This window comes from Gorilla gorilla, chromosome 12, assembly GCF_029281585.2.
Source record: "Gorilla gorilla gorilla isolate KB3781 chromosome 12, NHGRI_mGorGor1-v2.1_pri, whole genome shotgun sequence".
Lineage (NCBI taxonomy): Eukaryota > Metazoa > Chordata > Mammalia > Primates > Hominidae > Gorilla > Gorilla gorilla.
This window is the reverse complement of record NC_073236.2, coordinates 60,547,178-60,563,056: the sequence shown is the minus strand read 5'-3', so window position 1 is coordinate 60,563,056 and position 15,879 is coordinate 60,547,178. Positions and strand designations below refer to the sequence as shown.

The 15,879-nt window shown below is 42.0% G+C and overlaps 1 long non-coding RNA gene across 2 annotated transcripts in view; it reads left to right on the top strand.

Annotated features, from left to right (window-relative positions):
• Positions 1 to 15,879, top strand: part of LOC129531843 (uncharacterized) — a 190,007-nt gene that overhangs the window by 20,289 nt on the left and 153,839 nt on the right. The gene's annotated exons all lie outside the window — the stretch shown is intronic.

Here is a 15,879-nt window from a genome sequence, read left to right as displayed (position 1 = left end):
ATTAAGTTTGCAGTGGTTTGTTACTCAGCAATAGATAGTTAGAACAGCCCCTTTGAGAGGCAATGAAATATTGGGCTCTGAAAACCTCAGAGTATAGACATAAACAAGATTGTTAAGGAACAGAGGATTCTCTAGTTAACCAGTATGCTGTTGCTATTTCTTCAGCTTGACTGCATGTATAAGAGCTCATTACAGTCATTCACTTTTCAACAGGAAAGTCTGAACTGATGATAAAACCCAGGTGTTCACAAAGCATAGGTCCTCGTTTCCCCTGAGCAACCTTCATTGATAGTGAAACCATTTCTCCATTGCCTCGTGAAGCTTCTAGTGGGAAAGGTCAATGAAATAGAGCATACTTGCCTATAAATATCTTTTTCCTGATATGATTCCATGCAACCTGAAAAGCCAATGATCTAATTTTTGACATAAAGATACATCAATCATTTGAAGATGAAAACTGGTTCAGGGAGAGGAAGTAATTTGTCCGAGATCTCTCAATATATTTCCCGCACAGGTTTTGAATGCTCGGCCCTTTCTTGTTTTTTTCCCATTAGACTTCAAAGCTGTAGGTTTCTGCCTTCCTAAGAAGCTGAAAAACCAGTCAAAAGTTTTAAATCCCCTTTTTAAAACAGTCATTAAATTGTAAAAATAGCAATAAAAGTGGCACGTCTGCTGTATATGTGATTTTTAGCATTTTTGTTCATTTATTTACTAAATGACTGTGTACTTTACAGGCATTACTAAAATAAAGCACTTAAGAATTGGATTCCTCACCCAGAAAGTGCCTAGATCTGTGTTAGGATACAAAGAGTGCCCAGTTCTGAGTTAGAATTCGGCAATTATGGAAAAAAAGTTTCTTTATAATAATGTTTGAATAAGAAAAAAAAAAAAAGAACCTGACCAGTACCTTTAAATATACAAAGAAGCAGAAGTCTCTGATTTGAAGCTACAGGGTCAATATATTTAAATGTATTAACTTTTCCATAGTCATGTGAAGATAAAAAGGGCCAGTCCTCAGCGACATTGGGGAGGTCAATCTTTGTCAATCCCAGTGTGCTTTTTATGCACCCTTTTGATCTTTTGGCTCTCTTCTCTCACACTTGGAGCTTCTAAACCTTCCTATTCTTCTCCTCTCCTTTCTCACCATTTTGACTTCTGAATATTCATTTATTCATCTTCTTTGTGTAGCAACTTTGATATGAGTGACGATGATACATCCCCAGCTTCAGGAGGAACTTAAATGAACTAAGCTAGCTGCAATAATTAAATTCTCCAGACACAGTGATAAGTTCAGTGTTTGTTGGAAGCAGCCATCCTTTCCCCACAACTGTGAGTGAGGAAGATATAGCACCAGTCTCTTTTAGCATTCATCTCATAAAACCAACTGGAGAATGATGTCAACACACTAAAAAGAGCAGAATCAATAAAATCATAGAGGATAAAGATAGATCCCTGATCAAACTACTCCTGAAGGCCACTCTAATCCCTGCATCTTTCAGCTACTTGATCAGTTACTGTGTAAGCTGAGTTGTGTTTTCTCTTCTTAGCAACCAAAAATACCCTGAGTGTAGGTGACAGTATCACATCTCTTCCCTTGGAAGGCCCACTGGAGGTTCTGTTTCTGGCCATGTGGCAAAGTACATTGTTTAGACAAACTCTTTGATGCAAAACAACTAAAAGTGCCGGATATTCTATTAAAAATACCTCTCTATCAAAAAAATGACAAAATGGTAAGAAATTATTATGACAAAATCTAAGTGAAAACTAGAATCTCAGCACTATAGCCGCTTTTGTCCTGGGAGTATTTGCAAAACAGGCAAAACTGAGTATTAATTCTGGACATTTCTTTGAGTGTGACTATAGACTTCATGAAGGCAGAATATGTAATTCAAAGCCCCAGTTTCACCTAGGTAGTCCAGTAAGAGACCACCACCTCTTTAACCTAAAGCTACCCCTTAAGGTAAAGGAGAACCAGAAGTAACCCCCCATTCTGCTTCTACCTCCAAGTAATGACAAGAAAATTTGTCATGACATTGAAAATAATATGAGAGTTTCTGAAAAGTTGCAGCCACAGTGGGCCCTCATTTAAATCTGTAGCCCAAATTACTATTACTTAGGTTATCACTCCAACACATAAAAATCACAGATTTCTAGAATCGAATGACACAAAAGGCAGTGAACTACGTACCAACATTTGTGAAGAAAGTTTCTGTCATGGGCCATGAAGAACAAGTGGTGGTTCGGGGCTTTTTAGCAAGAAGTGGCTCCCTGCAGAGCTGGTATGGCCAGTCAAGAAATGGATCCAATCTGAGACAGAAAATCTCTCTTAGTTTGTAAAACTTGCTGGCTTTTTCCCACTCTGATGGCTCCCTGATGATGGAGGAGTCCACCAGAAGAGGCTGAGGAAAACATTAGGACCATGGTGTCTCCAGCAGGACACCAAAGAACTGCCTTGTTTTGCAAGATTTTCCTTTGGAATTTGGAGTAGAGAGAAAAATTTGAGTGGCAATGATGTGAAACTTTACCTGAGCCTTGTGGGCTCAGAAACAGTTGGGTAATTTAAAAACACACTTACCCTTCTGTGTTCTGGGAAATGGTTAGCCACCAAGGTCTACTCTGCCCTCACATATTTCAAGATAAGACCAGTCTCCCTTCTCCCTCCTGATTCCCATAGACTTACAGATGATGCAGATGACTCATTTCCTTAATTACCCTGTGCATTTAGTATTTGCAAGGGGTAAATAGAATGGCTCTGCAATGGATGCAAATGAGTAATATTTAGATTTCTGAAACATATGTCAAGATTCTCTAACAATGGGCTCATGGCTGGGAATGAAGTGCATCTCACCTAGATGGGAAAGGATATGTTTGCTAGAAGCTGACTGATCTAATCATTAGAACAATTCTTTTTCAGCTAAATCTATATTCCTGTTAGTATGGGGGATATCCGGTTTGAAACAATAGAGAGGAAAAAGAATATAAGAGATACGCTGGAAAGTATATGTACTTGGAATTCGGCTAGGATTTGAATACTAGGCTCTGTGGCTAACTGGCTGTGTGACTTGAGGTAAGTGTGGTGTAATTGCTCTTCTAAGTGGATGGTTCTTTTGGTCTTCAAGCTGAATCTTGGCTGTCAGTCAAGCTACACATCTTCTTTTAGGCTTTTTGTGTTAGCAGGTATTTTGGTTCCCATTCAGGGCCCTCTTCATTTATCCTTCTCAGTACAGCTGTGCGTAAGCTGGCATAATTTGCTATTGAAACCTAGGCTGTGACTATAAATTAATTAAAATTTAATTTATGATTGCAGAGAAGTGCAAATATGGATTCATCAGGAATGAGTAACTCTATATTACTCTTGTTTCCTTCTTTGACAGAGACTAGCTGGGTAAATCAGAGATATGTGGTAGAAACACCCTCATCAAAATATTTGGTAGTGATACTCATGTGGATGTGAAGGAGATGAAATGGCTGCATGATAATAAATGTAGGCAGTGAATAACCTTAAAGCATATTCATGTAGGTTGGGCATGGTGGCTCATGCTTGTAATCCCAGCACTTTGAAAGGCAGAGGCAGGAAGACTGCTTGAGTCCAGGAATTCAAGACCAGCCTGGGCAACATAGCTAAACCCCATCTCTACAAATGAAAAATAGAATAAAAAATATATGAAAAATAAATTTTTTAAAAATCATACCAATATAGAAAAAGCTCCGTTTCTATAGAAAAGTATACATTGTATCTATTTGGCCCTTCCTTCTTCGTTACAAGATTCTAGCTTTTTATTTTCTGTAAGCTATTTTATGACTGGATAGACAGGCAAATTTTGTCCTGCTCAGTAGAGTTTTAATTGACTGCTCTCCCTCTGGTGGAAAAAAGAGTTTTGTCTCCACATGCAATTTACTTTCTTTACTCGATACATATTTGTTCTTTTTCTCTTTCTCTTTAGAACTGGTTATAACATCTACCTGGTTCTCTCATTAAATGAGTAAAATACAATCTTTTCACACCTGTTTATTCTTGTTTCAGTGAGAGTCATGATTCTACCTTTTTCTGAAAACTATCTTTTAACGCTAATGAGAATGGAAACCAATGATTCACTGTTAAACAATACTGGGACCAGAAATACTTTCCTGTGTTTGTAGTTAACTAGACGCACCAGAAAATACATGCACATGGAAGATGAGACTGAGCCAATTAAAAGAGCTTATCTATCAGGTCTGAAATATTACTCCTTAAGGGTCCTTGAAGATTTTCACTAGCTCACCAATCCAAAGCTACTCATATCACGAGTTGCCCAACTACATCAGTTCCCTTTCATGCTGGACTTGACTTAAAATCACCCAGCTCAGGCCTAAAAATCCTGTAAACATCCTTCCCTATACTCTCCTGTTGGGACACTGATGACTCTATTAAAATGCCCTACCTAGCTGCAGTAAGTTTAAAGTCTCTCTTTTGCCTGATCAACAGTTTTCTTGGTAGTCTGTGTGTGTGTGTTGGGGGGGCGGGGGTGTGGCGGGGGTATTGGAAATTAATGACAGGAATTATGACCATCCACTGTTTCTACCAGAAGGCACACCCTAGATGCCCAATTTGAGATTACAGAGTCAAGCTATAGTGTGTGTGTGTGTGTGTGTGTGTGTGTGTGTGTGTGTGTGTGTGTGTGTGTGTGTTTAAGCAGAAGTTAAGTCAGGCCTCCACTCCAGGCTAGGAACCCACGTGGAGGTTTGTTAACATCTCGCACAATGTTGCACATTCATTAGGTGCCCAAATAGTATTTGAAAGTATTTGCAAATAATAAGAGACTTTTTTCTTTAAAAGACAAGGATTTGAGGGAACAGCTTAAATAAAAGACAAAAAATTAGACACAGTTTATATGATTAAAATAAAAGTACCTATTAGAATTGCAAATATATTCATTACATTTAAATGTACAGAGGAAATAGAGTTCGTTTTTTTTCTTTCTACCTGGAATGATCTGATTGCCTCTTGGGTGTCCCCTCCCACAGCACACACACAAACACACCCACACACAGTGTGTAAGAGAGAGGGGAGGAGAAGAGGAGAAAAACATTTAGCTCAATCTATTAATCTCAGTTCAGGCTTATAAATTGAGTCCTGTCTTTAGTTTCTTTTGGGTTGGTGTTGCATGCATGGCAGGACAGGATATTTGGTTTCTGTGACAGTAGGGGAAGGTCTTCATGTCCCCTCTGATCTCTCTTGCAGAGTGTCTACTCTAGTTGGTTGCCAGGAGCCCTGCACCAAGTTACCCCTCCAGATACCTCCTGCTGCTGCTGAGCACTTGTTCCCATCACCTGGAGCAAGTGAGGACATGCAATGTTTTTCCTAAAGGCTCCCAGAGATTCCCTTGTGTCCCCCAATCCCCGTATTCCCAAGAGATGATGCAACTTGCCCCTAAATTTTCTTCCCTCCAATACAAATCCCAGTGTCTCTGAAGCCCTCCCTTTCCTGCCTGGGGGAGGAAAAATTAAGTACTGTAGCTTTATCTCTTCAATAGCTTTATTTTCTCCCCACAAACACTAGAGGCTCTGCTTCCACTTCCTATCTACCTGAAACTTCCCAAATATAAAATCAAAACTGGAATTCAAAACTGAAAGCATATAAATCAATTTCTAGGTCTTACATTTATTTCAGATACTCTTCACCTTTGAGCTTCTTGAGGAGGAATCCATAATTTTAAGTGGATGTTTGTTTAAATCTTACCTTTCACACTCTCCCTTCTCATTTTAGTAAAGATAACCATTTATTTCCCCACCAGTAATTGCACTCTGGGTATGAAACTCTCCGGCACACTGTACAACTGAGAGCTGAAAAACTCAGACTATCTTTAAGAAGGGGTTTTTAGAGTATTATTCCAAGGCAACAAGGGAAACTTTTCATGCGTGTCCATGTGAAGAGACCACCAAACAGGCTTTGTGTGAGCAATAAAGCTGTTTATTTCACCTGGGTGCAGGGGGGCTGAGTCTGAAAAGAGAGTCAGTGAAGGGAGATAGGGGTGGGGCCGTTTTATAAGATTTGGGTAGGTAAAGGAAAATTACAGTCAAAGGGGGGTTGTTCTCTGGTGGGCAGGAGTAGGGGTCACAAGATGCTCAGTAGGGGAGCTTTTGAGTCAGGATGAGCCAGAAGAAGGAATTTCAGAAGATAATGTCATCAGTTAAGGCAGGAACAGGCCATTTTCATTTCTTTTGTAGTGGAATGTCATCAGTTAAGGCAGGAACCAGTCATCTGGATGTGTACGTGCAGGTCACAGGGGATATGATGGCTTAGCTTGGGCTCAGAGGCCTGACATTCCTGTCTTCTTATATTAGTAAGAAAAATAAAATGAAATAGTGGTTAAGTGTTGGGACGGCAACAATTTTGGGGGATGGTGTGGAGAGAGAATGGGCGATGTTTCTCAGGGCTGCTTTGAGAGGGATTAGGGGCGGCGTGGGAACCTAGAGTGGGAGAGATTAAACTGAAGGAAGATTTTGTGGTAAGGGGTGATATTGTGGGACTGTTAGAAGAAACATTTGTCATTTAGAATTATTGGTGATGGCCTGGATATGGTTTTGTATGAATTGAAAAACTAAATGGATTAAAGGTCTAAGAATTGGGAGGACCCAGGACATCTGATTAGAGAGTGCCTAAGGAGGTTCAGCATAGTCCTGCCGGCAAAGATTATTCATTTACTTCAAGAGTTAAGAGTGGCAGTTTGGGGATAGCACCAGGAGACATCAGCTGTGATGACTTGGAGAAACAGTGTAAACCGGCAGTGTAAACAAGAGCAGGGCATGTATGAGTAGTTGAGAACGGTGAATAGGAGTATGACTAGACAGAAGATAGTAGGGATGACAAGTTTTTTGGGGCACAGTCCAAGTTGGTCTGGTGTCTGGAATGAGACTGGGGCCTAATAAAAAGGAGCGTCCATACGGGAGCTCAAATGGGCTGTACCCTTTAGCATTCTGAGGACAGGCCCGAATTCTGAGAAAAGAAAGAGGTAAAAGTATTGTCCAGTCCTTTTTAAGTTGGTGGCTGAGCTTGGTGAGGTGTGTTTTTAAAAGACCAATAGTACATTCTACCTTTCCTGAAGACTGAGGACTGTAAGGGATACAAAGGTTTCACTGAATACTAAGAGCCTGAAAAACTGCTTAGCTGCTTTGACTAATGAAGGCAGGTCCACTATCGGACTGCGTAGAGGTGGGAAGGCCAAACCGAGTAATTATGTCTGACAGAAGGGAAGAAATGACCGTGGTGGCCTTCTCAGACCCTGTAGGAAAGGCCTCTACCTATCCAGTGAAAGTGTCTACCTAGACTAAGAGGTATTTTAGTTTTCTGACTTGGGGCATCTGAGTAAAGCTAATTTGCCAGTCCTGGGCAGGGGCAAATCCTTGAGCTTGATGTGTGGGAAAGGGAGTGGGCCTGAATAATCCCTGAGGAGTAGTAGAATAGCAGATGGAACACTGAGAAGTGATTTCCTTGAGGATAGATTTCCATGATGCAAAGGAAATGAGAGGTTCTAAGAGATGGGCTAGTGGCTTGTAACCTACATGGAAGAAGTTATGAAATGACGACAGAATAGAATGGACCTGTGAGGCTGGAAGCAGATATTTCCCTTGGTCTAAGATCCATTTGCCTTGTGTGGGAAGAGATTGATAGGTGGAAGTTTCACCAGGGGAGTAGGTGGGAGTGGCCAGATGAGAAGGAGAAAAACTGAAAGTGAGGGATATAAGTTGGAATGCTAGCTGCTTTTTTAGCTATCTTATCAGCATAAGCATTGTCCTGAGCGATGGGATCTGATGATGCCCTTTGACGGCCTTTGCAGTGAATGACTCTAGCTTCCTTTGGAAGTAAAGCAGCTTTGAGAAGTGTTTTTATTAAAGAGGCATTGATGATAGAGGACCCTTGTGTAGTGAGGAAACCTCTTGCATGGTGGTGCAGGATATGGAAGGCATATTTAGAGTCAGTATAAATATTGACGTTCAGTCCTTTTGCAAGAGTGAGGGCTTAACTTAAGGCAATGAGTTCGGCTTGCTGAGAGGTAGTGGAGGGGGGCAGAGCAGTAGCCTTAATGATAGATGTGGAAGATACAATAGCATAGCCTGCCTTTGCTGGTGAGTGGCGATTAGGCCTGGTAGAACTGCCATCAATAAACTAAATGTGATCAGAGTGAGGAACAGGAAATAAGGAAACATGGGGAAATTGGGTGAATGTCAGGTGGATCAGACAGATATAGTCATGAGGGTCAGCTGTGGTATCCAGAATAATGTGGGAGGCCGGACTGAAGTCCGGGCAAGGAACAATGGTAATTGTGAGAGACTCAACAAAGAGTGAATATAGCTGAAGGAGCCGGGAAGCAGAAAGTATATGCGTCAGGTGGGAGAAAGAAAATAGATTTTGGAAGTTACGAGAACTGTAGAGAGTGAGTTGAGCATAGTTTGTGATTTTTAGGGCCTCTAAAAGTATTAAAGCAGCGGCAGCCGCTGCACGCAGACATGAGGGCTAGGCTAAAACAGTAAGGTCAAGTTGTTTGGACAGAAACACTAGAGGGTGGGGTCCTGGCTCTTGTGTAAGAATTCTGACCGCACTAACTATGCCTAGGAAGGAAAGGAGTTGTTGTTTTGTAGAAGGGATTGAGGTTTGGGAGATTAGTCGGACACAATCAGCAGGCAGAGCACATGTGTTTTTACGAGAATTATGCCAAGATAGGTAACAGATGAGGAAGAAATTTGGGCTTGACTGAAGTAATCGGGGCTGTCTGTGAAGCTTTGCAGCAGTATAGCCCAGGTAATTTGCTGAGCCTGATGGGTGTCAGGGTCAGTCCAAGTGAAAGCGAAGAGAGGCTGGGATGAAGGGTGCAAAGAAATAGTAAAGAAAGGATGTTTGAGATCCAGAACAGAATAATGGATTGTGGAGGGAGGTATTGAGGATATGAGAGTATAAACAATTTGGTTGATAAGGTGCAGATCCTGAACTAACCTGTAAGGCTTGTCTGGTTCTAGGACAGGTAAAATGGGGAAATTGTAAGGAAAGTTTATAGGCTTTAAAAGGCCATGCTATAACAGGCGAGGGATAACAGGCTTTAATCCTTTTAAAGCGTGCTGTGGGATGGGATATTGGCATTGAGCGGGGTAAGGGTGATTAGGTTTTAATGGGATGGTAATGGGCCTGTGATCGGTTGCCAGGGAAGGAGTAGAGATGTCCTATGCTTGTGGGTTAAGGTGGGGGGATACGAGAGGAAGACGCAAAGGAGGCTTTGGGTTGGGGAGAAGGGCGGCAGTGAGATGTGGCTGTAGTCCAGGAATAGTCAGGGAAGCAGATAATTTGGTTAAAATATCTCGGCCTACTAAGGGAACTGGGTAGATGGGGATAAGTAAAAAAGAGTGCATAAAAGTATTGTCTAAGTTGGCACCAGAGTTGGGGAGTTTTAAGAGGTTTAGAAGCCTGGCCATAAATACCAACAACAGTTATGGAGGCAAGGGAAACAGGCCCTTGAAAAGAAGGTAATGTGGAGTGAGTAGCCTCCGTATTGATTAAGAAGGGGACGGACTTACCTTCCACTGTGAGAGTCACCTGAAGCTCGGCATCTGTGATGGTCTAGGGGGCTTCTGAGGCAATCGGGCAGCGTCAGTCTTCAGCTGCTAAGCTGAGAAGATCTGGGAAGGAGTCAGTCAGAGAGCCTTGGGCCAGAGTTCCACGGGCTCTGGGAGTGGCTGCCAGGTGAGTTGAACAGTCCGATTTTCAGTAGGGTCCTGCACAGATGGGACGTGGCTTAGGAGGAATCTTGGGCTGTGGGCATTCCTTGGCCTGGTGGCCAGATTTCTGGCACGTGTAGCAAGCTCCTGGGGGAGGCGGGCCTGGAGGAATGCCTGGCCACTGCGGTTCAGGCGTTTGGAAGTTCCTGTGTGCTGGAGATGTAGCTGGGGTTTGTCTCACAGTGGAGGCAAAGAATTGCAACTGAGAAATATGTTGCTACTTGGCTGCCTCTAGTCTATTATTGTACACCTCGAAGGTGAGGTTAATTAAGTCCTGTTGTGGGGTTTGAGGTCTGGAATTTAATTTTTGGAGTTTTATTTAATGTCAGGAGCAGATTGGGTAATAAAATGTATATTGAGAATAAGACAGCCTTTTGACCTTTTAGGTTCTAGGGATGTAAAGCATCTCAGGGTTGCTGCCAAATGAGCCATGAACTGGGCTGGGTTTTTATATTTGATGAAAAAGAGCCTAAATGCTCTCTGATTTGGGATTTTAAAAAAGGAGCATTAACCTTGACTATGCCTTTAGCTCTGGCCACCTTTTTAAGAGGAAATTGCTGGGCAGGTGGGGGAGGGCTAGTCACGGAACGAAACTGTAAGCCAGACCGGGTGTGAGGAGGGGAGGTGATAAAAGGATTATAAGGTGGAGGAGAGGAGGCTGAGGAAGAATTAGGACCTAGCTCGGCCTTGCGAGGAAGGGAGAGGTCAGATGGGTCAGTAGAAAAGGAAGATTAGAAAGACTCAGCGACGCTTGGGGTTGGGACTGAGGGGACAGGTGGGAGGGAAAGAAGGAAGATTTGGGACGAGTTGCACTGGGCACAGAGACTAGGGAGGGACTGATGTGTAAAAGAATGCCTGGACGTCAGGCACCTCGGATCATTTGCCTATTTTACAACAAGAATTATTTAGATCTTGTAGGATGGAAAAAATGAAAGTGCCATTTTCTGGCTATTTGGAACTGCTGTCAAGTTTGTATTGGGATCAAGTGGCATTGTAGAAGAAAATAAGGCATTTAGGTTTTAGGTCAGGTGTGAGTTGAAGAGGTTTTAGGTTTTTAAGAACACAGGCTAAGGGAGAAGAAGGAGGAATGGAGGGTGGAAGTTTGCCCATAGTGAAGGAGGCAAGCCTAGAGAAAAGAGAGAGTAGAGACACGGAGGGAAGGGGTTTGGGGGTTCTTACCCTCCAGAAAAGCAGGAAAGGGGTTGGGGTGTGGAAATAAAGGGTTGGGGTGCAGAGATAAGAGGTCGGAGCATGGAAATAAAGGATCAGGGCACAGAGATAAGAGGTTGGGGCATGGAAATAAGGGATCGGGGCACAGAGATAAGAGGTTGGGGTGCAGAAATAAGGGATTGGGGCACAGAGATAAGGTGTCAAGTCATGGAAATAAGGGATCAGGGGGTTCTTGTCCCCAGCAAAGCAGAGAAGGGGTAGAGACATGCAGAGAAGGGGTTGGGGGGGTTCTTGCTCCCTAGAAAAGCGGTACTTGTGGCTAAGGGTGAAGGAGAAGGGGTTGGGGGGTTCTTGCCCCCTAGAAAAGCAGTACTTGTGGCTAAGGGTGAAGAAGGGGTTGGGGGGTTCTTGCCCCCAGAAAAGCAGAGAAGGGGTAGAGACATGGAGAGAAGGGGTTGGGGGGTTCATGCCCCCCAGAACAGCGGTACTTGCCACTAAGGGTGAAGGACCAAGGCAGGCGTCCCCACGTGGTCAGACACCTCTGAAACGTGGGTGAATAATCAGAGAGGCATCCCTGCAATGATTAAACACCAAGGGAAGGCTGCCTTCTTGAGTCCATGACTGGTGCCTGAGTTTTGGGTCCATGGATAAAACGTGTCTCCTTTGTCTCTACCAGAAAATGAAAGGAATTGAAATTAAGAGAAGGGAGAGATTGAAGGGTGGCGCCAATATTGAAAGGAGATAGTGGTTGAGGGATAGTGAGAGAAGTTGGAGAAGAGAGTAAGAAGAGGCCACTTACCTGATTTAAAATTGGTGAGATGTTCCTTGGGCTGGTGGGTGTAAGGCCCTGAGGTCGTAAGTGGATCTTTTTCATGGAGCAAAGAGCAGGAGGACAGGGGATTGATCCCCAAGGGAGGTCCCCCGATCCGAGTCACGGCACCAAATTTCATGTGAGTCCGTGTGAAGAGACCACCAAACAGGCTTTGTGTGAGCAATAAAGCTGTTTATTTCACCTGGGTGCAGGGGGGCTGAGTCGGAAAAGAGAGTCAGTGAAGGGAGATAGGGGTGGGGCCGTTTTATAAGATTTGGGTAGGTAAAGGAAAATTACAGTCAAAGGGGGTTGTTCTCTGGCGGGCAGGAGTAGGGGTCACAAGGTGCTCAGTAGGGGAGCTTTTGAGCCAGGATGAGTCAGGAGAAGGAATTTCACAAGGAGTTAAGGCAGGAACAGGCCATTTTCATTTCTTTTGTAGTGGAATGTCATCAGTTAAGGCAGGAACCAGTCATCTGGATGTGTACGTGCAGGTCACAGGGGATATGATGGCTTAGCTTGGGCTCAGAGGCCTGGCAAAAGTAAAACAAGGATTCTAGAGGAAATCAAAGCCTGTGACACCTACAGCCACACAAATTGAAAATATAGCCTGACTTAGCCAGATAAACACAAAACCTCATTCTAACATCCTATCTACCCCAATTCCTATTTTCTCTCTCCCAGGTCTAGACACTAAACTTGAGGGCAAGCATTGTTGTTTGCTTCTTTAACTCTAGCTTGTGACACCACATAGCAGGTACAGAGCACATGCTTAAAATATTTGATGAAAGGAGGAAAAAGGAGGTTGTTAATTGAATGAACATCTACATAATAAAATAAAAACCTATTTCTTCCATGATTCAGGCAATTCACTTAAAGTATTGCAATCCCACAAAAGCCTCCCATGCTTCCTCCATTTTAGAAATAAAAAACCTGAAGCTTACAGAACATTAGGTATAAGCCTAGAAATTGGTAAGGCTCTGATCCCAGCCAAGCCCACCTCTCCCACAGAGCAGGCTGCCTGCTGCATCTAGGGCTTCCATCACCCTGCCCAAAGGCAGAAAGTGGAGAGACAGAAGCACAGGGGTCCAGTAGAGTCTGAGCTTCCTTTCCTAAGCCAGGCACCAGAATCTTCATGAACTTCTTTTTGTGTGTGTGCGTATTTTTTTTTTTTAGAGACAGGATCTTGCTACATTGCCTAGGCTGGTCGTGAACTCCTGGCCTCAAGCAGTCCTCCTGCCTCAGCCTCCCAAAGAGCTGGGATTATAGGCATGAGCCACTGCACACAGCCTCCTTCATTTCTGTAAGTGTCAGTGAAAAAAGAATGTTTGTGAGTCAAGGAGTATCAATAGGGACTCGGAAGAGACTCTCATTCAGGACAGTTTTGACAATATAAGTGTTGCCAGTTTGCTTCCTAATGTTTGCATGGAGAATGGAACACTGGGTTCAGGTATTAAACTACTGTAGCACTATAGGGAGGATCAGGGACCGCCATCACAGGCCTGAGCAACATGGTGCAAATCACGGATCTTGGAAACTGCGTTGGTGATAATAATTATGCATAATTATGAGTGTGTTCTGCTTTAAAGTTTTTCAAAAAGTGAATTACCAGAATCTTGCAGAGGTTGTGTAACTTTTGCTAAAGTTCAAAAACTTACACTGTTTTTATGGCAATTTTTGATTGATACTTGTTTTCTAATCTTGGGAGAAAAATGGAAAATAAAGGAAAGTTCTAAAAGGAAAATAAAATCCTCCATAATTTTACCACTCATAGTTAATCTCTGGTAATATTATGATGTCTTTCTTTCTATGCAAGGGTATGTGTATGTATGTATAGTACAAAATTGCCACATTTTGAAAGATATATTTCATATATGTATTTATACATATGTAAACGCCTTTACTTCCTCCTATTTTGTCCCTAAAATTGTACCATGAGCATCCTTCACTTTCTAAGAAAACATTATTCTTAACGGCTATGTAATATTTCATTATATCATTTATATCACAATTTAGATGACCAATATTCTGTTGCTGAACATTTAAATGTTTCCGTTTGTTCAGTGTTATAAATTATAGAAAGAATCAGCACTTTCTAAAGCCTCCACTCTTTTTAAATGGGAAAACAATGTAATTTAAAACTTTGTGAAAATGGAAATGTTTTATTTCGCACCGTCCTATAGAGTAACCACTGCCCTCATGTGACTATTGAGTTCTTGATATGTGGCTGGTGCAACTGAAGAATTAATTCTTTTTATTTTACCTTAGTTTAAGAAATTTAAATTTAAATAGCCATATGTGGCTAATGACTACTTTATTGGTTAAACTCGTGAGGTTAAGGTCACTTTAAAGATCTGCTTGTACGCAGGAATACCGCCATCTTGTGGCCTGTTAGAATATGGCCTCGAAAATTGAAACCAAAATGCATTTACAACTGCAAGCACCCTGGAAGTGGTAAATCCATGATATTCGTGGATCATAAAAGCTCAATTCGTAGCTTATATAAAGTATCTGCAAGCTTAAAGATTGCAGTTGCTAAAACACACCATGGAACAGGTCAAATGAATTTGCAGAGGAGAAACAGTGAGTGCCTGGGCTAACGCTGAGAATAAGTGTGTTGTCTTTGCCATTTGGGATAGAGACATCCTTTTGGTGACCCTTTCGTGAACAGCAAAAATCTCTAGGACCTTTTGGCACCTGAAATTCATCCTTTCTTCCTTTGTTCTGCTATTCGAAAGCGCTCTTTGCTTTAAAGTGCTACAGAAACTCGTATCCTCCTAGGAGTTTTCCTATTCATCTTCACATATGTCTATTGATATTGCTTGCTCTGCAGATTCACTCTGCATTTTTGTTAGAGTTTTGTTGTAAATTCTAGTATATTTGGCACTTTCTTTGACTGATTCAACTCTTAATCAGCCCTTCCCCCAAATCTAACCCACAATTCTCAAAATTGGCCATATATATATGTATGTGTCTGTGTGTGTATATATATATATATATATGTATGTATATATATGTAAATGTATACTGAATAGATGAGTTCTGAGTGATTCAAAGGGTGGGAAAATTAAGATCTATTATTCCAACTAAGTTTGGAACTAATTAGGAGATTGCTAATGGTGGAAGGCAGATGAAGACAAAAACATCCACTTTATTACTGGCAGAACTGTTTACAAGTGTGGCTTTGTGGTGCAGGAATGATAGAAACGCTAACACTGAATCCCAGAAGTAGACTTTCTACCACCTCAACGAGCAGCTCCAGGAAGCCTCAGGCCTCCTCTGGGGTGGGTCCCTGTAAGAATTACAGGCCGCAGAGGCAGGCCACAGGAGTGCATCTTGTGGGCAGGTGGCCCCAGTGAGAAGGGCCAGATGGAGGAGGCAGGGAGGGCGATACAAGATTGTTTAGAGTAAGCAGATGGGCATTGTACATTCTCTACATGACAAGGTATTCTACTTTGGTAGAAAACCTTAAAGGTTGGCCAGATTGTCTAGGGAAAAATCTCTCCTCATAGAAACTGGGAAATTGAAAAAAAGTATCCACCCTCATAGAAATCAATAAATTATATTCTAGCATGACCTTAGCCAAATTTTTAACTGTTTCACCAAATAATTAAAGCTTCACCTGAGAGCTGTAGGAAAGATAAACAGGTATGTATTTAACTTTGTACAACTCTGCACACGTTGTTAATCTTTCTCAATTGGAAGGGATCATAGATTAGGTGATAATAATAAATACTGAGAAATAAACAAGCAATAAACATTGAGATTGAACTCATGTTTCTCAAAATGCTGCTTCAGTGTGTTGGGAGACTTTGTTAACTCAGCAGTGACTTCTAGTGCAAAAACATTATCTTATAAAATTTCTAGAAAGCAAGTCAATTACAAAATAAAGGAACAAATTCAATAATTTTATTACAGCAATAATAATAAGCTAAAAAAAATCTCAAATTTGTTTTTTTTGTTTTGTTTTGTTTTGACACAAGGTCTTGCTGTGTTGCCCAGGCTGGAATGCAGTGGCACAAACACTGCTCACTGCTGCAGCCTCAAGCTCCTGGGCTCTGGCGATCTTCCTGCCTCAGCCAAGTAGCTGGAACTACAGACCTGCACCTCCATGCCTTCCTAAATTATTTTTGTTTTGTTTTGCAGAGATGGGG